Source organism: Ictidomys tridecemlineatus, chromosome 4 (assembly GCF_052094955.1).
Source record: "Ictidomys tridecemlineatus isolate mIctTri1 chromosome 4, mIctTri1.hap1, whole genome shotgun sequence".
Taxonomy (NCBI): domain Eukaryota; kingdom Metazoa; phylum Chordata; class Mammalia; order Rodentia; family Sciuridae; genus Ictidomys; species Ictidomys tridecemlineatus.
In genome coordinates, this window is record NC_135480.1 from 115,027,888 (window position 1) to 115,054,064 (window position 26,177).

A 26,177-nucleotide genomic window follows, 5' to 3' on the forward strand; every position below is an offset into this window, starting at 1 on the left:
AAAGAAATATGGCTATGCACCATATGAAACAAATTTTAAACCTTGAGTTCTATGTATTTCAATTGATCAAGATTTGTAATTGTAGTAATCAAACAGTGTAGGTCCTGAATTTGAGGGTTGTTATTAAATCTTTACTATTTTACTATTTCTTGTGCATTCTCATTCAAGTTCTAATAATTAATATGATGGAAAATTTGTCTTTTGGATAAGTCCTTCTCTGTTTCTTCTTTGATTGCCTAAATTGCACTCTATCCTAGTTTCAGTACCACATCATGAATTCCATGGCTGTTTACTGTTCCTTGAGAAAATGGTTCTCCCAGCCTTCCACAAGCCTTATTTAATCAAATAACAAGTGGGACTAATGCTTTCTCCTTTTCCACCCTTCTGCACTTACACATTGGATTTCTTAGAAACATCTTATGTAAACCAAGTTCTCCTACATTTTAGAAGAAATTTTAAAACAGGATTGAATACCACTCCTTGTAAGAGAGTTCTTAGAGGACAGGATCTGTGACTTGTCCATTACTCTATCTTTATACCTCAGGTGAGAACCTGGTTTATAATATATATGCTCTAAATTTAAAAAAAAATGAATGAATGAGGAAAATAATGAATGAATGAATGACTCAATCAATAATAATGCAGAAAAATCTTTTTTCTCATGTCATTCAGCCAAGCACCTTTATGGCTACTATTAAAATAGAGGTACAATAGAAAATTCAAAAAGAAAAATGACTAGTTATACCTGAGTAAATCATGCAAATCTTTTATAGGATTTTGAAATGTCATGGATTTTAAGTTACAGGAAAGCAAATGTGTTCTTATATTTTTCTCTATTTACAGAGACCTGCATGTAGCCTGGCACAATTAATCATTTAATAAGGGCTTTTAATAATGATGACATTGAAAATGATGATAAGCTCCCCTTCTGTGATCTCTCATGGACGCTGTCCTGGAGCGGGAAGTGGCCAGCTGGCAGAGAAAAATTGCTTCCTCACTCCTTTCTGTGTCCTTTGTTTATTCTCTATTATTCTCTTTAGCGAAAGGCATTCCAGGGGCTATTTTCCAGTCCTTCTTCCTTTGGAGGGCCCAGAAGTGACCTCCCTGGGGGCAAACAGTGGTAGAGGCAGCAAGGCAGCTAACTGGCAGGGGAAGAGGAGCTGTGAGCAAGGGAGAGTGGGGCCAAGGGAGTGACACTTGACAATTTTGTTTTGAACTTCTCTGTTATTTTCAGTAAAGCGATTTCCTTGACATTTTCCTGTGGCATTTGAAGGGGGGACAAAGTAGATTTTTTTCTTTATCATCTTTTTTCCTTTTCTCCTTCTCTACAATGATTAATCTGGTCTTTCTTCAAAAGTCAACATTCCTCAGAATCTAATAAACAGTGTGAGATTGGAAAAGGATGTATTTTGTGCTTCTCCATCTGCGTGGGTGCTGTGTATGTGCATGTGTGTGCATGCATGTGAAATAACAGCTGTGGTCACATATTGTCACATAAAACTTGTGATAAAGAACCTAACAAAAAAACAAGTCTCTGGACACACACTGAGAGGCCCATTCAGCATGCTCCTCTGTCCTCTCACCATATTCAGGCTATCTGGCTTGTGGATTATCCACAGCCAATCTTTAATCCCTAGCTTGCTCTCAGGTGCCTGGCCCTATTACTCTCCTGATATCTGATCATGAAAAGACCAATTAATTTTAATCTTAGCCCATGCAAAACATAATTAGACGAATCTGCCAAAGAATATCAAATGCAGCTTTCCAAAGCCAAAAGCAGGTCAAATTCTGCCACTAAGAAGGCCAGGAGAGTACATTTTTATTTCCTCTTTAAATACTAGGACCACCTTTAAGAAGATATTATTTGTAAGTGCAGCATCAATGGGAGTTGAGAAAGGCCAGGTTATATAAGTGAGACTTCCTTATTTTCTCTGTCTGTAGAATAAAACTAATAATAGCTATCCCAGAGGATATAGTGCAAGATTTAATGAAATAACATGTGTAAACTGTAAAGTACTACTTGAATATAAAGCATGATTTTTATTGAACTAATGCTTGCATTGCTGGAATTGTGGCTTAGTACTGGGTTTACAATAGCCAGTCTTTTGGATAATCCATGCTCCACTTTCTTTCTGTTAAGGATCTGCATTTTTTAGTCAGTGCTCTCTGCAAGGACCTAGGCAGAGCCTTCCCACATTGGTTTTCCTCACTCTGCTTCTCAGCTTGATTTGGGGATTTGAAATGCACTTCCAGAAAGAACCTGGCCAGGAATCCTGACTTTAAGAAGAACCTAAAGAAAGGTCCTCACTTGACAAAGACTGTGACCACAAAGCCTCAGAGACCCAGTAATTCATACCTGCTGGCCTTAAAGGACCTTTCTGTTTTCTCAGGATGCAGCAGTCACAAAGCAATAATGAAATACATCTATCTTGAGCATGCTTTAACCTCTATTTGATCTCTATTTTTCTTTCTTTAACTGCTTATGGAATAAATGGAATTTATAATCAGAATCCATAAAATGTCTGATTTATTAGTCATCTTGATGACAATATTTAATAACTTGTGTATATTTTAACACATCTTTGTAATGCGATGTTGTGGAATTTTACTTAGATAATTTCTACCTTCTATATCCAGCTGTCTTTGGCACCAAAATAAATAGTCTCCTCTTGAGTGAGGGTCATTGAGAGGAATTGTGAGAACCCTCATCTCCCCTCCAGGTAGTTTGGGGACTCTCAGGTCTTCTGGCAAGCCTCTTCCTTTCTCAGTGCAAGTGTCCTCATTGTACCTGTGATGTAGGGCACCATCATCCACTTCAGTGCCAGAAATTCTGCACTTATAGACTGATTATTTGGGTTCTTGAAGCCATTTCTTTTCAAGTGTTTCCTATTGTAATCTAGGTATCTCAGAGAGGAAAATTTGCCCTCAGAGATTATGCAATAACCAACTGAAAGGGCTCAGGAGAAAATCATTGGAAGTCAGAACCAAAGGGAAGTCAGCATACTTGCTCACTTTGCTTGATAGGATAGATGCATCATGTTCAGTTCCCGTTCTTCTGGATCCAGAGCCTCTTAAAATAAAGAAAGGAAGAGGGAAGTTTTGCCTGATATGAAGCATATCTCCCCTAAATATTCTAGTGTTTTCCTCTCCCAAATAAGAATTCTATCTCCCTTTCATGAAAATTGAATGGAGATCAGTAGACTAGAGGAAAGGGACCATTGAGAGGAAGGAGAGGAGGAAAAAGGAAAATAGCAGAGATTGACATTAGCCAAATTGTATTGCTATATACTGTGCATGTATGAATATGTAACAATGAAACCCACCATTATGTACAAATATAATGTACCAAAAAAGGAAAAAAGTAAAACAAGTAAAAGGCATCTAAGCAAAAACAAACAAAAAACCCCCCAAATAATTAAAGAATTCTATCTTCCTTACCCCTATATTGTTTACCAATCAGAAAATCAATATTGACTATTCAATCTGTTAAATCCATTCATATTTTTCAACAAAAATTGCCTTTTTTCTTTCTGGTCCAAGATCTTTTTCAGAATTCACATTAAATTCATTGTCATAATTCTTTGTCTCCTTCAATCCTGAACAGTGCCTGGTCAGCTTCTGTCACTTTTGGCCTTATAAGGCCCCTGGGGCATACAGACTGTACATTCTGGAGAATGACTCCCAAATCTGGATCTGTCTGACCTCCCTTACAATCAGTTCTAAGTATTACATCTTGGCAGGATTAGCAAAAAAAGGATGTGGTGCTCTCTGAGTGCATTCCAACCTGGAGCACCATGTTCACCTGTCCCACCCATGACAATCTTAACTTGATTCTTGGTTGAGTTCCTGCCTGTTGGCTTCCTTTACTGCATCTAAAACTTCTGGAAACAGCTTGAAACTTCAAAATTTTGGAGTCATTTTGTTGCATCAGCCTCACTCCCAAAAGCAAATTTTTGACACTCTTGATCTTAATAGAAATAAGTATAATGATATTAATTCAGCAATATAAGCCAAAAGAGAAGGATTCTGAAAGGGGGGACAGGAGAAAGTCTTGCTTATCAGATTATTACCATTCTAGTGTCATGGAAATAACATGACCATCTTCTAGTTCAAAATATTCTCAATTTTACTTGTTGAAAAATATTTATTTTAAAAATATCTATTTTATTTTTTACCTCTGAATCACAGAAAGAGCTGAATCTAGCTACTTGACGTCTTGCAGACAAATTTCCCAAAAGATCCTTGGCTCAAGCCATAGCTTTCCTCTTACAGTCTTTTAAATAGTTGTCCTCAATTTCTTTCTCTCTCTAGATCCCATATGTAGTCTTTTTGTGTTCCAATGGTCTGTGGCCTCAACATCTTGGAAGGCTAAAAGAATTATCTCTGTTATAAGATGATACTTTTCAGATTTTGTGTTAATATGTATAATGTCTGCTATTGGATTATTGTTGTTTTTGCTTGATTTGCTTTTTGGTTCTGTCACCTTCAAGAATGGCAATAGAAAAGACTAAAGCCACAGTGGTCCAGTGAGACCGAGATAGGAGACACAGAAAAATTGACTTCTCACAGGCACATCATACACACACACACACACACACACACACACACACACACACACACATGCACATGTGCAAAGCCATCTGGACAAATACCTAAATCTCTTCCAAACCAACAGACACGTCATAAAATTCTCAACAAAGAAACCAGCAGACCAATTCTGACAGTGACATTTTCTCTTTTTTGAAAGACTGTAAAGGCTTCACGGAGGCTACGGCTCTTGCTGGCTTTAGTTCTGGCAGCAGAACTCCTGGGCATGCTCAGTTCCACAGCAAACAGACCTGGGTCTAAAGCTAAATTATAGTCTAGAGAAGGAGAGGACTCAGGGGGCAGATGATCACAGGCTATAAATACCTTCAAGGTAACAATGCAAATGAAGGAAGGGAATTATTCATTTGCTCAGCAGGTGCTAGGACAATGAGCACCAGCCTGAAGCTAAGGGAGAGAAAGTTTAAGCTGGGGATTAGCAGAAAATCTCCTCACATAGAGAGTTTCCTGCCTTGGGCTCTGGACTTTGGAGTCTAGTGCCAGGTACCAGGGACAGATGCATGATAATAGGCATGGGAAGGGGATTTCTCCAGATCCAAGGGTCATATGGGGGTGACCCACAGTTTTCTGTATTCCTAGGACTATGTCTACAAAAAAATCCTTTGCCTCAGGCATTTAATTTATAACCTGGCTGTTCAGGAAAAAAAAAAAAATCCTCCTGTTCAGTTTCATGTAACATCTGTGAAGACAAATTCCAAGTGTCATTCTTTTCTTTCTGCTTCTAAACCTAGGGCTATCTGAAGTTGAAGTCATGATCCTTGGTGCCAAGCCCTGATAGGACCTAAGCGTAACACACACGCAAAGTTGTTGGGCTCCCAAATCATGTTTGGTGCATAGAGACATGATAATGATGTGCAACATTCAGTTGTCAATTTTAAAAAGTAAAATAAAATATACTTAATATGTATGTGGATAGCAGAAAAACATTCCAATAACAATTATTAGTTTGTACATTATCATTCAACTACTCTCTGCTTTTGTGTCTCCATGGAACTTATCAGGAGCCTTCCTATGGAAAGGAATTGGTCTATTCCTGTATAATTTGCTTTCCTACACAGATGTCCTATGTTTTCAGCTCTGATTTCATTACTTTCTGATTTCCTAAAAAGGCCCTTGCTCAGCCATCCACCCAAGTCCAGTTGAGTCTCCATTTTTTGCTCTTTTCCTTCATTCCATTGTTCTCATTGGCACACACTGAGTGCGTACTATGACAAATTAAGATAATAGGAATATGGAAAATATAACTTTTTTTCCTTTGGTGGGGGGTGGGGTTATCAGGGATTGAACTCAGTGGAACTCAACCACTGAGCCACATCCCCAGCCCAGGTCTGTGCCACAGTACCCAGAAACATTTTAATATATTTTTTTCCAACTGTACTGTAAAGGGTTTGAGGAGGCACTGAAGTAATGGAAAGTACACAGATTTGAAGTCAGAAACACTGAGTTTGAATCCCAGATGGTGAGTCACTCTTTAACTATTTGACACTGGGAAATTTATCTGATCCAGCTGAATTTCAGATTGGGGATAGTAAAACCCATCTAAGAGGCAATTGTATGGTTTTGATTATATACACACCCACATGCCCACTCCCACATATACACACAGCCTCTAACACAGAGAGGCAGCCAATATGAACTAGATGCTAGTATGGAAAACACATTGGATGATGTTTATAAGAGTAACACTCAAAAACCTTGGGTGGTGGTATACACCTGTAATCCCAGCAACTCGGGAAACTGCAGCAGGATTATGAGTTCAAAGCCAGCTCCAACAATTGAACGAGTGCCCAAATAACTTAGCAAGACCTGTCCAAATGAAATATTAAAAAAAGAAAAATGGCTGGGGATGTGGCTCAATGTTTAAGCAACCCTGGGTTCAATCCCTGGTACCCGCCCCCCCCCAAAAAAAAGGTAACAAGAGTGTACAAGTGTGGTTGACTCCTTCATTAAGAAAAGTTTAAAAATTACATAATAAGGAATATATTTTACATGTTTTTCTATTTACATAAAATTATATACCTCTGACTTATGTTGGGCTTCAAAATAGAGAATAAATTAGGTGTGTGGATATATATGAAATTTAGAGGAGGGAAAAATCATCTATAGCATTCATTTAGTGGTAACAAAGAAGGCTTAGGATTGTCATGTTTCAACCTAACAAATTCATTTATTTTCAACCACTGAATCTATGTTGTATTTTTCACTTCTGGGGAGAGACAGGCAAGGAGATTCAACTAGTAAAGGTGAGCTGCCCCCCTGCCCCCTGCTGGGACAGGGTGATGAGACAGAAATTGTTACTCAAAATACAAGCACTTGTACTGTGCAGGACAGAGAATTACAAGGTCTGACCAAATGGTGTACTATACTCTTCTCCATCTCTGGCAGGCCAGAACACCACACAGCTTTCTTCTCTTTGTCTAAGACAAATTAATTGGGATTTCGAAAATTGGGAGATCTAGGAAAAACTTCATAGAGAAAGAACATAACCCAAGAAAGTACATGAGAGAATGTCTTGCCATTAAGGAAAATTCAGTGTTAAACCACACATATGTATTACTAGAGTTCCCAGAGGAGTAAAATTAATAGGATATATGTATGAAAGAAAAAAATATTTAAAAATTGGCTCATGAAATTGTGGAGACTGGCAAATTTTTTATCTGCAGGGTAGGCCAGCAGGCTGGAGGCCCAGGGAAGAGTTGATGTCCCAGCTCCAATCCAAAAGCAGTCTGTAACAGTACTCTCCCTTTCTAGGGGAAAATAAGTCTTCTTCTATTAAAACATTCAAGTGATTGGATGAGATCTGCCCATATTTGGGAGGATAATCTGCTTTACTCAAAGTCTACAGATTTAAATGTTAATCACATCTAAAAATATTTTCACAGCAACATCTAGAATAATGGTTGATCCAATATCTGTATATTATGGCCCAACTAAGTGGGCAAAAAAAAAATTAACTATTGCCACATGATAGAGAAGTTCATTCATCACATTCATGCCTAACACAAGCACTTTAGACCTGGAATGCTTGTGATAGTCAGCTTTGCATCACTGTGACCAAAATACATAACAACTGAGAAGGAGGCAAGTTTATTTTGGCTCATGGTTTCAAAGATTTAGTCCATTGTGGGGCTGACTCCATTGCTCTGGACTCAGGGTGAGCCAACACATTATGGTGGAAGGGAGTGGGGAGAGAAGCTGCTCAGAATATGGTGGCCAGGAATTAGAGAAAGAGGGAGAGGGAAGGGGTCACAGAGAAGATGAACCTTTCTAGAGTAGTCCACCAGGGACCCACCTCCTCCAGGCATGCCCCACCTACATAGTTACCACCCAATCAGTCCATTCAAACTAGGATGGACTGATTAGGTTACAGCTCTCATGGTTTAATAATTTCACTTCCAAACATTCCCACATTAACATCAGAGCCTTTGGGGGATACCTCCTATCCAACCCATAACAGTGCCTCATAGAGAGAATAGGATTAGACTTAGCCTCCCATGATAGGGAGAAATAAGAGAAAGGCCAATTGAAATTGACAATTCAGATGAGGAACTATGTATCTGTAGTACAGAAAAGGAGAGAGAATAAAACATTGTGATGTGTTGTGAGACAGGCAATTCTTTGACTAATTTTAAAGAGCCTTGAATGCCATCCTGAAAAGTTTGGGCTTGATGCAATAAGAACTGGTAAGAGTTAAAAGTTTCTGCTATAATATGTAATTAATTAATTTATTTTGTTTCAAGAAAACAGGAAATGATTCAAAACTTTTCAGAAAAAATCATGAATGACTGAACTGGATAGTTTGACAAGCCTGTACAAGACACATAAAAAGCCAAACTGCCCAGGACAAAGAATTACTATACCCAACCCTGTGTAAACATTCCCACTGGGGATAGAAAAGTTAGTCACACCTGGATTAAGAAAGGGCTTTTCTGTCATATGTACTCACACCCAGAAAATGTCCCAAGCAGCCCCCAACAAATGAGAAAATCTCAGATTTTCCTGTGGCTGTTTGCTGCTTGTCAAGACCCACACATCAACACATAACCTTTCCATGCCAATTACAGTGTACTGCAAGTAATTAAAAAGGAAAAGTCAAAACATTAATAGTCCATATTCAAAGGTCATGATATCTTCAGTCTCCTTTCCAAAGCTAGAGACAAAAAACTTGTGGGTTTCTCCATCAGGATGGTAGATAATCCAAACAGAGGTCACAGCTACCTGTCTACACCTCTTTTAAGGCATCAAGGATCAAATCCTGTCCAGATTATGGCAGATTTCTTGGAGACCTAGAAACTAGGGTCTTATTATGAAAGTTTCTGAATTGAAAGAGAAATATAAAATCTAGTATAGACCTATCATTGTTCAGATGCAGAAAATGAAATACAGTGAAAAGTTTAAGTTCTCTGTTACACAACTAATTGGTGATGGCAGAGCTAAAACATGGACTCAGTTTTTATGACTCCCAGACAGGTACATATTCTCTTTGACTTAATTTAGAAATGCAATGTCTGAAATATTAAAGCAGAAGGCAGTTGGGGGAGAGATGATAAGCTAATGCCAAAAAGAGGCCCGATCCTCTCACTCCATTACAGGTGCTGGGCTGAAAAAGTTTCGAGACAAATCTCATCTGCCCAACAGAAACAGGGGCAGCCACGTGTCTTTGCACATGGGAATGACATGCCATCCTTATTAGATGACCTAGAACGGGAGGGGTCAACCTGTAATTAAATGACTGAATATTTTTGTATGGTGGGGATGGTAGCTACAAGTGATGTTATTTTGCCTCTGTAGAATGCTTTCTTGATTTGAGGCAGAAGCTACAATAAGCTCTTCAGGGTGATAAGCTCATTCAATTTTTACAGCAATCCTATGATATAGATACCAACCAGTGTTCCTGTTTTACAAATAAGACTAAAATGTTGTATACATCTTCAGTATTCTGAGGGCTGCATAGCTAGAAATGAGCAAAGCTAAAATCTGTGGTTCTGGAGCCAGGGCTATTAATTCTACTTCTATGGTGCCCACCTAGTTTTGGGCATCTAGCGAAAAATCTCCTGGAAAATGTATAACCTTTCACAAATAAATGATGCTTGGGTTTACACAGGCAGACACTGGGGTCCAAATAAAATACCATTACTCTAAGAAGAGAGCATATTAATGGAAAATCTTGGAAAGGGGGGATCGTGAGGAAAGAGTGTCAGCACCCTGTCTTGAGTTGGGGATTGTATGGTGCATTTGAGAAAAGCATCAAAAAATCCTGGAAGAACTGTACTTGCTATCAATTCCTGGAACAAAACACTGAGAAACAAGAAAACAAGACATGGGCCTTTTTAAAGAACTTGATAAAGGCCAATAATCATTGTTTCCTATGTGCAGGTGCCATTCTGAAACCTTCACATATACCATCCCATTCACTTTTCACAACAAACAACAAGGTGGGTGTTGTTAGCATCTCTGCTCAATGAAAGAGAAGCTGAGGCACAGAAAGTTTCAGAATATGAGACCATATTTACATGTGGGTGACAGCTGAGTTGATTTGATGCTGACATTCTCGAAACTGATGGGGTCAAGTTCTGTGATCTCTTGTCTTAAGGTTAAGACTGGTAGTCAAAGGTAGAGCAGTTTGGGTATAGATCTGAGTGTTGGAGAATTAGCATGTCTGCAAAGAGTGGACATTATAGGCTGGAAAACAGAGAGGAGGGGATTCACTCATGCATCTGAGTGGAGCACCTTCCATATTCCAGACTCAGATGCACACAGGCAGAACAGCTCCTGTCCTCACAGAGCTTACAGATTGAGAGGAGCAGTTCATCAGGGTAAGACAAGAAAGAGCTAGCCTATCTGTGATCACCAGTCTGGCCTGGTGGAGCTATTCCCTTGAACCAGCACATTCTACACTCTTCCAGGCAGGTAGGGGCCCTGCAGAGATCCAGGTGACACATAAAAATGGCCTTCTGCATTTCTGCTGACATGTCATCTGTATCTGATGGAGCAACATCTTCATTATGAAATTAGATGAAAATCCCAATGCACAGACTAATAGATAGCATCCCATGCTCATCCTCAAGAGCAAGTGACAGAAACAGCAAAGTGCAAGGAATGGAGCCAGAGACTGCCCCCTCCCCATCCAATTCCATTTTCTTACCCACCTGTCATCTCCCCACAAATGCCATTAACTCACAGAAGGGATGGATCTCATTGCATTATCTGCCACCACAACAAAAGAGCTTTTTGTACTCAGACTGCAGTTAAACGATGGAATAACAAGATAAATTTTATATAAGAAGTTCCCTAATGGGATGGCACTCCCTGTGGGACCCCTTATTTCTAGCACAAGGGCAAGCAAGCTTTCTCTTTAGAAAGTCTGCAAATGGTCATTGAAGATCAGAGAGATGGAGCCGGTTAAAATGTGATGTAAAGCACCCTGACTTCGGTGCTGCAAGTTTCTTGCACTCATTCTTACCCATCCAGGGAGAGAAAGGCCATGAATGACTCCATTGAAGAGTAAGCGCCTGGCTCCTTGTCTTGCTTTCAATTTCCTACTTTCTCTAAGAGACAAGATTCCTCATTGCCAGCTCTACTCACAAACACAATTATAACTTTGCTACCCTATGAGGGCAAGCCTGGCTCAGGTGGTATTCAATGGAGCCAAAGCATGAGTCAATTTAATTACACTGAATTCTCTCTGCCCAACTTAAATATTCATTTCCCCCAATAATTGCCATGTATTTATTTGTGTTAATAGATCACTCTATAAACCATACCTTCTTCAATAAAACCAAAGCCTGACATTCCTAGCTAGCAATAAGAGAGAGAATTTCCACATGGGCAGAAGGGGCTTCAAATCTCCTAGAAGGTCTTTAATTCTTTCATTCCATGCTAATAATATAAACTCAAGTTCAAGACCTAACCACAGAGCACTAGGACTGAGGAGAAGCTCCACGATGTCATCAGCGTTTCAGAAACTTCTGATCTTTCATGTCTGTAACTGTTAAGTGTTAGATTCTTGTCCTTGAGGCTGAAAGATTGTTGCTTCCTCTCTACTCTCACTCATTGTAATGTGCAATGGAAGAGAATCTACCCTTGGATAGGGACTTGCTAAGGAATCCTCTCTATCATCCCTACCTGAGTCCTGATTATTTAGCTGAAGAAAACTCTCAAGTTCTGGGTGGCATATTTTTGCTGTTATTTGGAAGTCCTATCTGCCACCATGGTGGGCATAGCATTAAGTCTGTAGAGTGCACTGAGGATTTCTGTTCACTTCTCTACTTTCTGTTTCCCAGGTGCAAGGCTGTATTCATGTTGCAGGCAAGATCCATCTTAGTAGGGGAGTAAGCAAAAGATGTTAGAGATTGAGGGATCTGAGGCATGATGACAGAGCTTATCTTCACTAACAGCTGTTTTTATATATTTTATTAAGAAAGAAGGTAGGGTCACACAGGACCCCTGACCTTTATGTTTCTATGCATCCCAGAAAATGTGCTCCCTTGAGTTAGTCTACTCACTTTCTACTAGCCTCATTTATAGGATACCTATAGTATTTTATACACTTACATGGACAATATATCTTTAACAGTGGTCACTATTTTTTTAATTTTACAACCGGGACACTAAGGTTTAACAAGGTTATGTTACCTGGTAAATGTAGCTTAGCTATTAAAACACACACATATGTAAAATTTCCTGGACTTTTCTACCATGTTGCATCATGGTCCCCAGATATACCTCTCAGCTATTATTAATTCATATCATTTTAGTTCACAGGGTGATGTTTTTTTCTCTACTCTTCCTCTAAGATCTTTTACTTGAGAGCATATCTATCTACTTCTATCTGCTCCTTCAATCTCCCTAGCAAACTTCCACTTCAGGTCCAACAGGTCTATGTCTTCTCTTACCTATTTGTTGTGTGAAGTGTTGTTTTCTTCTTTATGTAAAAGATACCTCATGATTTACCAGTGATTTTGTAAACACTTAAAAGCCAACATTTATCCTATAACACTGACATTTGTGTTCTTTCTGGGGTTGGTCTATGATAGCTAAGCATTTGGGATACAGGCATATTTTTCTTCAGAATAGTAGGAGAATTATGATTAGTGCCTTACAACAGAGAAGAATTTAGGCTGTGAGTTACTACCTAACTGATGAGATAGGGATCCTGTTCTCCAGGTGCCAAAGGGAAACCCATTTTTACCCTTGATGTGTTTAACAGCTGTGTCTCAATTACTTTGAATGAGAAGGCACTCAGACATGTATCTACATGGGCACTCAGTATCAGAGACTGCCCAAGTGTAAGACTTAGCTGTGGAGCATAAAGCCTGCTTATAAGCCCTCTAGAGCTGTGGAGTTGTTCCAAGATGTCATCATTATTTCAGAAACTTCTTACCTTTCCTCTCTGTAATTGTTAGTGTCAGTTCTTGTCCTCTTGGTTCAGCGGTAGTTGCTTCACCTCTATCCTCACTTTGATTTCCAGGAAGGAAGAATAAAAATATGTTAGAAGAGGAAAAATGATGCCAGTTTAAGAAGAGAAAAAGTGTCAACTAAGATATTTCTGCTTTCAGATTGCTAGCCAGGTCCTTAGGGTGTGGCCACACCTGAGCTCCATGAGGACTTGGGCAAGATAGCATTTTGGATTGTCCCAAAAACTCAGGGATAATTGAATAGGGAAAATGGGAAAAATATATATTAGGTCTAATAGTGTCTACCATATTGAGATATCTTCTGCTATGGAAGAATGGAATAGGAACAACTAGGAAGAAACCATAACATTCTATGCTGCTGTCAAAGCTAGAGCTTTTTACTGCCTCTCATATTGTCTACAACAACAGTCTCTCAAAAGGACTCCCTTCTTCTTGTCTCCAACCCTGCCAATCATCCACTGCTGCTCATAACTCCAGGGTTGGTCTACTGTAGTTTGGATCCTGCTTCTGCCTTTCCTTAAAAGCTCCAGTAAAATGGATACATTTTGGTGAAGGACACAAATATGCAGTTATAAGATGAATACGTTTTGGAGACCTAGTGTTTAACAGGTTGACTATAGTTAACAATAATATATTGTACATTTGAAATTTCTATGAGAGTAGATTTTATGTATTCTTACTATACACACAAAAGATAACTATGTGAAGCAATGGATATGTTAATTAGCTTGATTGTCAAAACATTTCACAGTGCATACCGGAATTAAAACATCATGTTATATACTTTGAACATATACAACTTTTATTTGTCAATTATACCTCAATAAAGTTGAAAAAAATCAAATACTTTTATGACCTGGAAAAGAAAAACAAAAATATGATTCCGGTCAATCCCTTTTACTACCAAATGAAACTCAGACTCTCTAGCAAGCCTTGTGCAGCCTTTCTATGTTAGGGTCTGTAAACAAGGCAAGATGGTGCCTGGCATTTTGCCAGAGGGAGTAGTTTGTAAAGTAACACCAGTGAGCCATTAAGTGTGGAGATTCCTTATTGGTTGACTGCTGTATCTAGTTTATGTTAATTAAGATAAGCTGTGTGGAATGTATATATACCCCTCCCGTCCTACAATAAAGGGCTCCCACTCCTGCTGTATCAATGTACACAAGTTGCTCATCACCCGCGTTAGTTTGCTCCAGCCGGACTGCGGCATTTCTATTAGACTTTCTCATCCACCATTTCTCAACACAAACAACTTCTCACTATTTCTTACTGAACTGATGGTGATCTTTAAAACCTTCAGTCCTTTTTCCTTTCTTTTTTTTCAATCCAGAGATAACCTGGCTCCTCCTCTCCAATTGGTATCTTACTACCCTATTGTTTGTAACTCACAATAGCATCTCTTCTGCTAAGTGTTCTCAACTCCTTCAAAAGTCCAGACTTGCTAAACATCACAGTCTTAGCTCCAGTTACACTGTTGCTAATTTGTGTACCTATCTGTCTCCTCCACTAAGTTATGAGTCATTGAAATGCAAGTACTGTATTTTATATACCACATAACCCCCATATTTAGTACAGTATTTGCAACATTGTAATCATTTATTAGATAATTGTAAGAACCCTGTTCTAGGCACTTTATATGAAGGAGGTACTATTTTTGTCATCCCCCATTTTACATTTGAGAAAAGCAGCTAGAAGACAGTAACTCACAGACATTTATGTTTTGGCAAGATAAGGAGCCATGACTGGAATCTCGGCTTCTGACTGCAGTACTTACACTTCTAGTTGTTCCTCAATAAACAATTTGGTTCCGGAAAGAATGTGACTATGGATATTGCCCTACCCGATTTGGAGAAGGCATCTTATATCACAGAGAAAGGTGTCATCTATATGCTCCCTTCCAGTTTATGATTCATCTTTGACCCATCTGCCAGCCCAGATCTCCTACTTAATCAGTGAACTTGGCACATGTGGGGGCTGCCTTACTTATGGTTCAGACCCCAGCTTCAGTTCCTTCAGGTCACAGGACACAGTGCAGACGCCTGGCATGGCTTCCCCTTGGTGCCTGTTCGTTCTCTCACACTCTCTCCCTGTCTATCTCTCCGTCTCTCTCCCTCTCCCCCCACCCACTTTCACTTCTCTTTGACAGATGTAAAATTCGTGCAGCCATCTCTGACGCTGCTAACCACAGGCATTCAGGAACAGCCTTGCTCCAAATCCTGCTTCCTATTTTCATATTTCCTGTGGCGTTTTATAGAAATAGCAGAACAATTGCTCATCCACAGGGGGTAAAGAGAGCAGGATTTTATATAATTAAATTTTAAAGTGACAAAGTTTTCTGGCATATGGGAAAATAGAGGGAAGGGGTGACAGGACAAGGACCCTCTGGGGTAAAAGAGAAGGCTTCTCTTTGCATTGGTGACAGAGAATCCAGCTTTAATCCTCTTTTGAAAGCAGTGATCAGGACCACGGACATAATTCATGCCTTTACTTCTGCTTCTCCTTGCATGGAGCTGCAGCACACACCAACTGGTAAATGGGTCCCTTGTCAAAGACTGCCTGAAGTCCCCTGCATCCAAAGGGAGTGTCTGGATTTTTAGGAAGTGTTGATAATTTATTTCCAACTCCTGCACTGGAGGAAGAAGAAACAAGTGACAGCTCATCTCCCAAAAGGAACATTTTTCACGTGATGAAGAACAGAGATCAGCAACATCTGCCTGTAGCCAGCACGCCTGGAGTTTCCCATAAACACAGGTTTCCATGAAAACCAAACAAAGGAACATAGAGAATGGCCAGGAAGATTCCACTTCAGCTCCTGGATATAAATGAGTCTTACAACCTCCTTCCTTTTAAGGACAGGGACCTGAGGTGAGGCTGACCCCCCGCCCCTCGGCTGTACCTATCCCCTGCCCGTAGTCCAGTCTGGCCTCACATGGCAAGCAGGGTGCAGGGTGCACATGCACACTGCTCTTTGGCCATTTTCTGCTTTGATGTGTGTTAAGTGAAACGTAATTACCCATTTTGTCACATTGTGTGTGACTTTGATGGCCCACTGTGTGTGTGTGTGTGTGTGTGTGTGTGTGTGTGTTTAATATTTTTGAAGAACCTCAAGGGAAAAGCGTGCCCCCTTTGGGGTTTGTTTTCAGGGATTCAACATGGTGTTAAGCTGAAGACTTACCAGAGACTGGTTCCCCACTAAGAAGCAGGACCCCTTCCCCTTTGCCTATCAGTTATGAATCAAGAGGAAAAAGAAAAAGAAAAACGGAATGGGAGGGGCATATCCAGGAGTTTTTCTAAATAAGATGGGGGGAAGAAAAGGAATGAAGACAAAGGGGTTCAGCACATTGTAGTTGACCTCTTTTGCATGATGAATTACAGGAGCCCTCTCCCTCCACCATCGGAAACTTCCTACTTAAATATGAATTTAGTACCTTTTGTAAAACCTTTGTACTCAGAGTCTCATTTCTCTTACTCAGGAGGCTCCACCTCCTCAGCACACCCAAAGCTTATCTCTCAAGCAGCTTGCCTCTCTCCAGCAGTGCCCTCCTCCCTGACCCAGTTCTCTGCTCTAAAGCAAGGCGTCTGGCTCCTCTAAGATAGTGCACACGCATGCACATGCACACACACATGCACCATGTCCCTGACCCTCTGAGCCTTCAACTTTTTGTAGAGACAAATATCATACCCCCTGGAAACAGATTTCTCTGAACACATTTTGAGCCTACAGATGCTGCTAGAGATCAGGCAGTGAGTTTTCTTCAATATGGAGCCTGCTCATTACTGCAATTAATTGGCATTGCTGTGCTAATGGTAAGGTGGCATGCCTATAATAGCCACCAGCAGCCTGCTGAGTGCGGGGTTGGGGGGAGACAGTGGTAGGAGCTGAACTGTGTGTGGTGTTTACAGAAGAGGAAACAAGGAAATCCATAACCATTCTCTTTTTCTGTAAAGCCAGGTTGTATGTTGGGGTTTAGATTAGCAATTTTTAGTCATCTTTTATTAGTGCTGGATTGATTGTCTGTTTATTTCTTTGTTATGTAGAAAAGTAGAATTATCTTCAGAACTTCCATTCCTGCCCAGTTGAATAAAAACAAAACTGTCACCCAATTACTTGTCAAAAATCTCAGAACAAGCTTTGGATAGGAGCAAATATTGTGTGTGGCTGATGCTCACACCCTAGACACATGCTAAATGAGATGATTGTTTCTAAACAGAGGATGACTCGGGGATTTCAAATGAAAGTATCTTGAGGAGTCTAAGTACAAGTGTTTTTGGCTATGGGATGGCAGGTCTCAAAGATTTGTCAGAATCATTCATTCATTCATTTAACCTCTGTTCTGCCCTCACTGTATTCAAGCACTTCACTGAGCTCAGGGTGCAAATAAATTTCAGTTCTAATCTGGCCTATGTCTATGAAATTTCCTAACAGTGTAAGCTCTGTGGGCATTTCCCCATGTATACAATGGGAGCTAAGACCTAGATGGCATCATGGGTCTTTCCAACCTTAAACCAAGTTGATCTAAAAAGAGACAATAGTAACAATGAGCTTATCTTCTTGTAGGGCTGATACCATATGTTTACAACCAACATATAAGTCAGTGTTGCATCATAAATGATACAAAATATTTCAGGAATTCAGAAGAAAGATATCTTTTCTTCTCTGACCAGATGAGACCACAGAGTAAAGGAGATGGGCTGAGAGATAGAGTAGAAGATGGGGTATATCACATGATGACTTCATTGTAAATTGGGGAGGCACTTGAGAAGAAGGTGTCCAGGAGGACTGAAAATCTGAAAAGTATAGTGACTTGAATTCTTAAGAAAGAGGTCTTTTCATAAATGAGAAGATCATTTTATGTGGCCACATGCTGCCAAGAGATCAAAGAAGCTAGCCATCACACACTGAACAAACAGTTTTCCAGATAGTAGACCTGGGGTCCTCCTGATGGGCCCTGCTGGGACTGCCAATGGCCACCCAGGAAACCACCCCAGGGTGCTCTTTATGGTGGTAACTATATCCCTGTTCTCTGAGCCTGGTAGTGTCTATAAATCTAGCTTATTGTTCTGTGGACAACAAATGCTGCTTTTTCAGATGTTGAAAAGTGACATGCTGTGTGATGAATGGCAGGTCTGTTACATTGTTCAGACATTTTGGACTTTCTTCCTTATTCTTCTCTCTGTCATTTTTTTTTTTTTTAAACTAGGCTGGCTTCTCGACAATGGTTCTGATTCTCATTCCATGGACTCCTGAATCAGAGTCTTCCTTTTGCCCTTCATAAATTATACCTATTATCCTGTCTAAGTACTCCTCATCCTCAAATGAGCCACAGCAGAGGGAGTATTCCTGAAGAAGGGAGGGTAGATTCTTGCATTTATTAAACTGCCACTAAGTAAAAATGAATGCTGGACTTGGAGTTAGAAGACTCAATTTGCGACCAAGATATTCCACCTTCCACAAAGAAAACTTTGTCAGATTTCTTAATATGAGCCTTAGTGTACTCATTTGGCAAAAGGGGACATGGCTTTGATGGACAGAACGTCTGGAAGAGAATTAAATTATGTAAGAAAATACAATTTATTATGCAGATTCAACATTTTGATGTCAGTCATGGTTATTATGACTATGAAAAGAGGGATAATCTTTCTAAAGTTTATCAAACGTTCTAGAAGCATAGTAATGTATGTGAATAAAAATTGTGTGTACATGTGCCCAGCTTCTCTTAATCAGTGTCATTTTCTTTATTGTCAATCAATGTTACCCCAAAGGCTCATGAGTGGAAGAATGGTCCACAATGCGGCAGCGTCCATGTGGGAGATTTTAGGAAGTGATTACATCAGGAGAGCTCTAACATCATCAGTGAGGGATTCATGACTGAATGGACCTAGTTGGAGAAAATAGGTCTTTGAGAGCATGTCTTTGGGGAACCATATATTGTCCCTGACCCCTTCCTCTGTTTCTCTCCACTTCTCAAGCACCATGAGGTGAGCATCTAGTCTCCTGCACACTCTTTCTGCTAGGATGTTCTGCCTTACCAGAGGCTGATAGCAATGGAGCCAGTTGGCCACGGACTAAAACATGAACCCAAATAAATCTTCCCTAATTTTTTTAATATTTATTTTTTTTCAGTTGTACACAATACCTTTATTTTATTTATTTATTTTTATTTCGTGCTGAGGATCGAACCCAGGGCCTCACCCGTGCTAGGTGAGTGTTCTACTGCTGAGCCACAACCCCAGCTGTCTTCCCTTTTCTACGTTGTTTTTCTCAGGTATTTTGTTACTGCAACAGAAGGTTGAACAACAAAGTTCGTTTCTTAGTTAAGTAAGGTATGTGGTGTTTGTTCACCTCTCTCCTCAATGCATTTTCCAGGGAATGTTTGATTCTCTAGCACTTCCACTGGGCATTTGGTTGCATTGCATTTGTGACCAGCCATCAAGTCCCGACCTCTTATAATGAACATGGGGGCAAACAGAGGGTAAGGATTCTGTTTCAGCAAATCTTAGCTTGTTATGCTCCCAAGAAGCAGAGGACATCACATACAGGAGGGGCAGATAGAGCTTGTTCCTTGCCCTACACTATCAGTGGTGCCTAGGCCAGGCCAGCACCCTCAAGGACCAAGAGCATGTTTCCCCTGACCAGAAACCGTGGTACTTGATTTTTCATTGCAGGTGACCCACAGCAGGGGCTGAGGATTGGGAAGATTTTCAGATTGGAAGATTTCTGACTATTGCATGCTCTTCTCTGGGAAGAGCCTTAGCATATTCTTTCTCTCCTTTATGGTAGAGCTTCTCATGTCATTTGTGGAGCTTAAAAGTCACATTGACCTTTGAACTCTCATTGAGGGGACTCCACATTTTCTGAAAGGATACAAGGAGACAAGGAAGCAGGAAGACCAAGAATATCAGAGACGGACAGCATATCTGACCAAAGTGGAGGGTGCAGACATACGGTCTTGAGTATTTGTATGAATTAATGTTAGGTCTAGATGGTTTGTGTACCAAACACTTTGGGGGCTCAACTTTTCTGGTGAAGTTTCTTTGAAAAGTTGCATCATTGCTAGGCAGAAAATATATTTAACAGTGAGAATGTAGGAGGAGGAGAGGGGTGCTAGAGGCACATCCAAGCAAATATAGGAATGTAAATGACTCAGTTTCCTTCTTTGTAAAGCAGATGATGATGTGGAGTTGAGTTGCTGGCAGGTTAGCTAATGAGTGGGTGTCATGTTAATTAATATTGCAAAGAAATGTGAAAGTATAAAAACTTTAAAAGCGCCCTGGTGTTGTATGATTTTTTTTTTTTTGGTATGCCAGTATTTATAAGATTGAGGAAGTAAGAGAAAACCAGAAGCAACAGGCATGTGAACACCAAGTAACACCAGTCAGAGGCTGAGTAAAGAAATGTTAAAGAACTGTCCTCACAGGTCAGCACATGTCTTTTTCCCCAATGAAAAGTTAATGTAAAACTGTGGATGATTTTGGATGCAAGTGACAAAGTCCCTTCCTATCAGAGGCTCAATAAATTAGCACACCAAAGAAGCCTGAAGACAGGATGTCTAGAAGCCCAGCAGTGGCCCCCTGGACAAGAACCCAGGAGTCAGTAATTGGTCTTCATTTTATGAGTGGATGGGGACCATGTCTCTCCCACCACCACCTGGCCATGATCAAAGGCAGAAATGATGAGGCCTGGGAGATACACATGCTTCTTTTAGATTAGAGAGGAGTATTTACACCGGTTGTGTAATGTGGTCATCCACAGTTGCAAAAGAGAACAGTAAATATCTGGATTTTTAACCTCTGTTATAGGAAGCAGGCTCTGTCAAAAGCAAGGAAAAGAGAGAAGAAAATGATTTTAGATAGATATCACCATCAATGGATTTGTAGATAAAGGTCTGATACCTGTTAGGAAATAGTCACTCTGATTATTTGGGGCAAGTGTGTAGATTCCTCTAAACGACAGTGCTATTTTTCCAAATTCTCTGCCATTCTTACCTCAGGCTTAGTTTATAAAATTTGGCTTTACGGTGTCTTCTCCCACCCCTGGGGCATTTCTACCTACAGACTATCCCCAATGAATCTGCATATGGGACCTGCACTGCTGAATAAATGCCTCAGTTGTTATCCTTCCAAACAAGAGACTATGGGAATGAAGACTTGGGAGCCTTCAGTAGCTTTTTATTGCTGTTTACAAGCTCTAAAAAACTGGACACACTAAAATATGTATATGGCAGCCCTGAAAATCAGTACTGAGCCCCTGCTTGGGGCCTGAAAGAAATGGAGGCAGTTCTAATGAAACACCAGGCAGAAGGCCTAATGAGAAGTTGGTCAGATGTTCAGTGACATTGCCTAACCCACAGGCTTCCATCTGCTTGCACCCTTCTCTTCCAAATGAGGTACCAGTTGTTTGTTCAGTAACCAACTGGCCACACATCTCTTCACCTCCTCCAAATTGCAACCAGTGGCAACAGCAGCAGAGGTTCCCTCCTTACCAGACCAGAGCGGCACACAGGATTGTTCATTCTCCTCCCTCTATCTTGATGCATTTTTCATCATTAAAGGGAAAATGTCATTTCGGTGACAGATATTAGTATGATTGGTGTCAGGAATGAATCTTCCTTTCTCTGTCAGCCTTGCTTCACACAATCCTAAGACAATGTTCTGTTAAAAGGCCACTTCCATTTCCAACTCATGCAGCGTGTGAGAAGGGCAGGCTTCGGCTGTGATGGATGGGTTCAGTCAAGGCTGGCGCCATGCCAAGGAGCGCAGCTGGAGCTTGACCCTTCCCCCATGCGGTGAGCCTGAGGACGATTCTGGGAAACTCCTGTCTTATTTCTAGCTGGATCTTGTTGGTACAATAGTCTTAAAATGAGGGAACATGCTACACTATTTGGTGATAAAATACTAAAAGATGGAAGATTTCCCATTATCAATGACACATAGCATCACATTAATCCATACCAATATATTGGAAAGCTGATCTAGAAGTGTAGATTTTATTTTATTTATCTTCAGCCAAAATGTAAGCCAACCCCTCTAGACCTTTTCTAGATACATGTCTGGACCTTTCACAAGTTGAAGATAATAATATATTCCACCTTGACAGCAGACCTCATCTGATGCTCTACAGAAAAATAACATTTCAGAACTCACTGAGGGTCCAATTTCCTCATGCAAGTAATAAAGATAATAGTATTTACATTTTTCTCAACTATTGAAAGGCCAATTCAATGAGTATTTATTGAAGTCACATTCTGTCCCACACATTGCTCAGCTTTGGGAAGGGTGAACCTGCCTTCAGAGAGCTTATAGCCTGGAGTCAGTGAAATCAAACAAATACATTATCAATTATAATACAAACACATGTGTGTGTGTACATGTATATGCGTATATTGTGATAAGATAGATTTTATAAAATAATTGATATCCACAATAGGGGGAGAGGAAACTGGGGAACACTGGTGAACATAATGTTTCATGGAGGAAAGGAAATCTGGACTGGTCCTGTCTGAATTCGATTTAGAAAGCTGTGCATGAAAGAGAAGAAATCCTGCAGAGAAAAATTCTGAGCAAATTCATAGCCTGTGACTTCTAGTGTAACTTTGCAGAAAGACCAGTAGTCTATGTTGACTGATCATTGGTGTTAGGTGAGGGTAGACATGAGACCATAACAAGGTCAAAGATAAATGCTATTATGTTTGCTTGGGGATAGTTCCCTAAGAGCAAACCTGGGAGTTTAAACTTCAGGTTATAGTCAGGGAAACCACTTAAAAATTTTGAATATGTCACAGACATTATGAGAACTCTACAATAGAAAGATAAGTTGGCTTCTGCATTTGGTATTGTTTGTATTAGCTATTATTTAACTTTTTCTAAAGTAAAAATAATTTAAAGTACTTAAAAATATCCTTATTACTATGCAAACATTAAGTTCTTAGGTAAAATAATATATAACTGCATCTAAAAATAAATAAAAGGTAATTGATGATAAGTGTAAAATAAACCTTTGTGCACAACTACATCAAAGATGTAATGAAGTATAGCTTTATCTATGTATAGAGTCACTATATACAGAACAACAAAGCTACAGTACAGATTGAGACAGGAATGTAAAGTTTGTGACTTCGATACAGTGAGAAGAATTCCCATTTGTTTTTTTAAATGTATTTTTTTAGTTGTAGGTGGACACAATGCCTTTATTTCATTTTTATGTGGTGCTGAGAATTGAACCCAGTGCCTCACGTGTGTCAGGTAAGTGCTTCACCACTAAGCCACAGCCCTAGCCCTCACATTTATTTTGCAATCTTCCAAACCAGCAACACTTCTTGGTAAATATCTGAACAAATCAAATAAAATCTTTCCTTAACTTACAAGGTAGTTGCATTCCTTGAGAATTAGCACACATTAAAACCTTGTAAGAATATTTGTGTTTAGTTATCCAATGGAGTATATTTTACAGCTTAGGTTAAAAGGTTTCACTCGCCTGAATGCTTGGCAGGCATTTGACATCCATGAGTAAATAGTCTGTGCATTGCTGAACATCTAACCTCTCTGACCCCGTGCACTGAGGGCAGCAGTACTTCCCCAATGATGGCTATAATCAGTCTCCACCCTATATGCCATCCCTCCTCACTTCTCCAGGAACCTCCCCTATCCCTTTTAAGAAGCACTGATTTAGGCAAATGCAGGAATGGAGGCAGAGAGATGAGTTAAGATTTAATTAAAGTAATAGTAGTAAAGAGAGAAAGACAACAAGAGAGCCTGGTAGTGGCAGAGTAGTCTGGAGAGAAGGAAAAAAAGTGCAAGAGACCCCCATACATCAGTGAGATTCAGGATGTAAATGTCCTAGGTAAAGTTTACAACACTATGCAAATATTGTTGCAGTTGGAATTAAATGTCATCACACTCCCTTTAGAGAAAGGAAATCTGAAGCACAGGAAAAGGTGCAATGACTTTTGCAAAGACACAGAACAGGTCAGGAATTGCATTAGACGCCCAATGCCTTAGACCTACATTTTCACTATCATTACTAATGCAAAAGAGCTTTCTTTCACCCAACCTGAAGAATTATAAGCAGAGAACTTCTGCAGAGCAAAGGAAATATAGAGACAGAAACACACCTAGAAATTGTCAAATTTCAAGTATTCTATCACTCGTGTTTTATGAAATACCTGGAAAACTTTGGGATTCCAAAGATTAAGATTGTAGAATGGATTGTAGAATCCATCGACTTTTGTGTTTTCTTATGCTTCTATGTATTCACTACTAGCATTTAAAACAAAGAAAAGAGATGATTACAGGGGGAGAGTTTTTAAAAGATATTAAAGGTTAACAGAATTCTTGGCATTTATGTCGTGTCAATTTCCATGTAATTATGCTCAATTCCCAGAATTCAGAGTCAGTTATGCCTGTTAATGCTTAAAAATGATATCCTTGGAAAATAATTTATAAGATCGTTTCTCAAATTTTTCAGATTCAAACCAAGCACCCTGGCTAATAGTCTGATTAGTATTAATGTTATTCTTGGATGGAGAGTCCTAGGAGGTCAGAAGTTGGATGTTGGGATTAAAGTGGATTTGTTATGAGAATGTAGTTAGCTATCTCTCCCAAGAGCAAAATGACTGTCCTGGAAATATTTATGTAACCTGATTTATATACTTTTCCTATTTTGGTGTGACAAATAATAAGAACATGAGAAGTGCGCTCCAGCTTCTTAGAATCCTACTGCCTCTGAGAAGAAAGAAAGGGTTCTGGCACAGATGTTTGCCTGTGGGGAGGTTCTGCCAACTGGCCTCAGAGAAAATTGTGAAATTAAGATTCTATGACTTTTTTCTTTCCACATTTTTATTCATTCATTTCTCCTTCTTAAGTTTATACATTATTAACTATATTTTACCTATCCTGTGCTGAGATAGAGTGATTATGAATAAGATACCATTCCTTCCTTTTTAAAAAAATCCTGCACTTTCCCTTTGTATATGGATTCCATGTTTTAGTCATTGATGATATGAGCAATTATTTCTTACATTCATCTCTTCCAGCAGTCTGTAGCCACGTGTGACAATCCCTATTGTGTCACATCACCTATGCTAGTACACACTTGTTGAATAAATGTCAGAAGGGAACTCTTATTCCAGGTGAAGAGGCACAAACAACCTTTCCAACTAATTTACTTTAACCTTGATTTGGGGGAAATTTTTCTAACACTCTTGTCTGGTCTTGGGTTTACTATTTCTTTGACTCTCTGGGACCCTATGCATGTTATTCAGCTGTGTCCTCAGGAAATGAAAGTGAATAATATGATTTCTGAAATGAAGTTATAGTTAAACATCTCATGAAGCAAATCATCAGAGTATCAAGCCGAGAACTCAGGCCTGTGCATTATCTACTGTTTTAGATGATTGCTGTCATAATTCTCTTCTGCTAGAGTGAAAAATGAAGAATTATATGAAAAGTCAATTGCTTCCCATCATGCCCTGGAAAGTAGGCTGGCACAGGGAAGCAATGAGGCAGAGCAGAGGGTGCAAATTACCAGCCCTTTAAAGATGTGTGTTATAATCCAGCTCTTTTAGTTATTAGAAGTTGACCTTCTAAAAAGAAGGAGACAAGTGAGGCGAGGGACACATTCAAGGTAAACCAGGTAGCAATGTCCAAAGAGCAGCAAATAACAAAGTGGAAAGTTAAGTAGGGTCTCTCCCCACAGTTTTAAGTGGAAGTAGAGAAGGAGTGAAGGATAGGAATGCAAGTCATGTAACCAATTCTGCCTAAAGGGGAATTTTCCCCTGCTCATGTTTCATTTCTATACAAATCACACACACATTTTTTCTTGGAACATTTTAAAAAATGTTTCTATCCAATATATATAAATATTCTAGAATGGGCTGTGATAAAGGATATGGAAGCAGAGAAGATGAGACTAATTTGATACTCCTTATCCATGTACACAATTGAATTACCTGCGTAGATAGGAGCATGACATTATAAAGGTCACACCAGGTCACATCAATTCAGACGTTCCAGTTACCTGTTTTGGACAGTGGCAATTTTGCATGGGAATCATATTTTAAAGACATACATAAGACATGCCTAACCTAGTAAATCAATAGAGGTCTGTCACCTGTTAATTTATCTAAATCTTCATTTATTCTATTTAGATATTATTTT

At 39.6% G+C, this 26,177-nt stretch overlaps 1 protein-coding gene and 1 long non-coding RNA gene across 9 annotated transcripts in view; both read left to right on the forward strand.

The window, feature by feature from the left end:
• Positions 1-26,177, forward strand: part of Ntm (neurotrimin) — a 943,571-nt gene that overhangs the window by 498,571 nt on the left and 418,823 nt on the right. The window lies entirely within an intron of this gene.
• LOC120889761 (uncharacterized) lies at positions 6,562-18,743 on the forward strand. The gene is made up of 2 exons (XR_005733858.2): positions 6,562-15,887; positions 18,224-18,743. It is a non-coding gene; the product is annotated as an uncharacterized LOC120889761 (long non-coding RNA).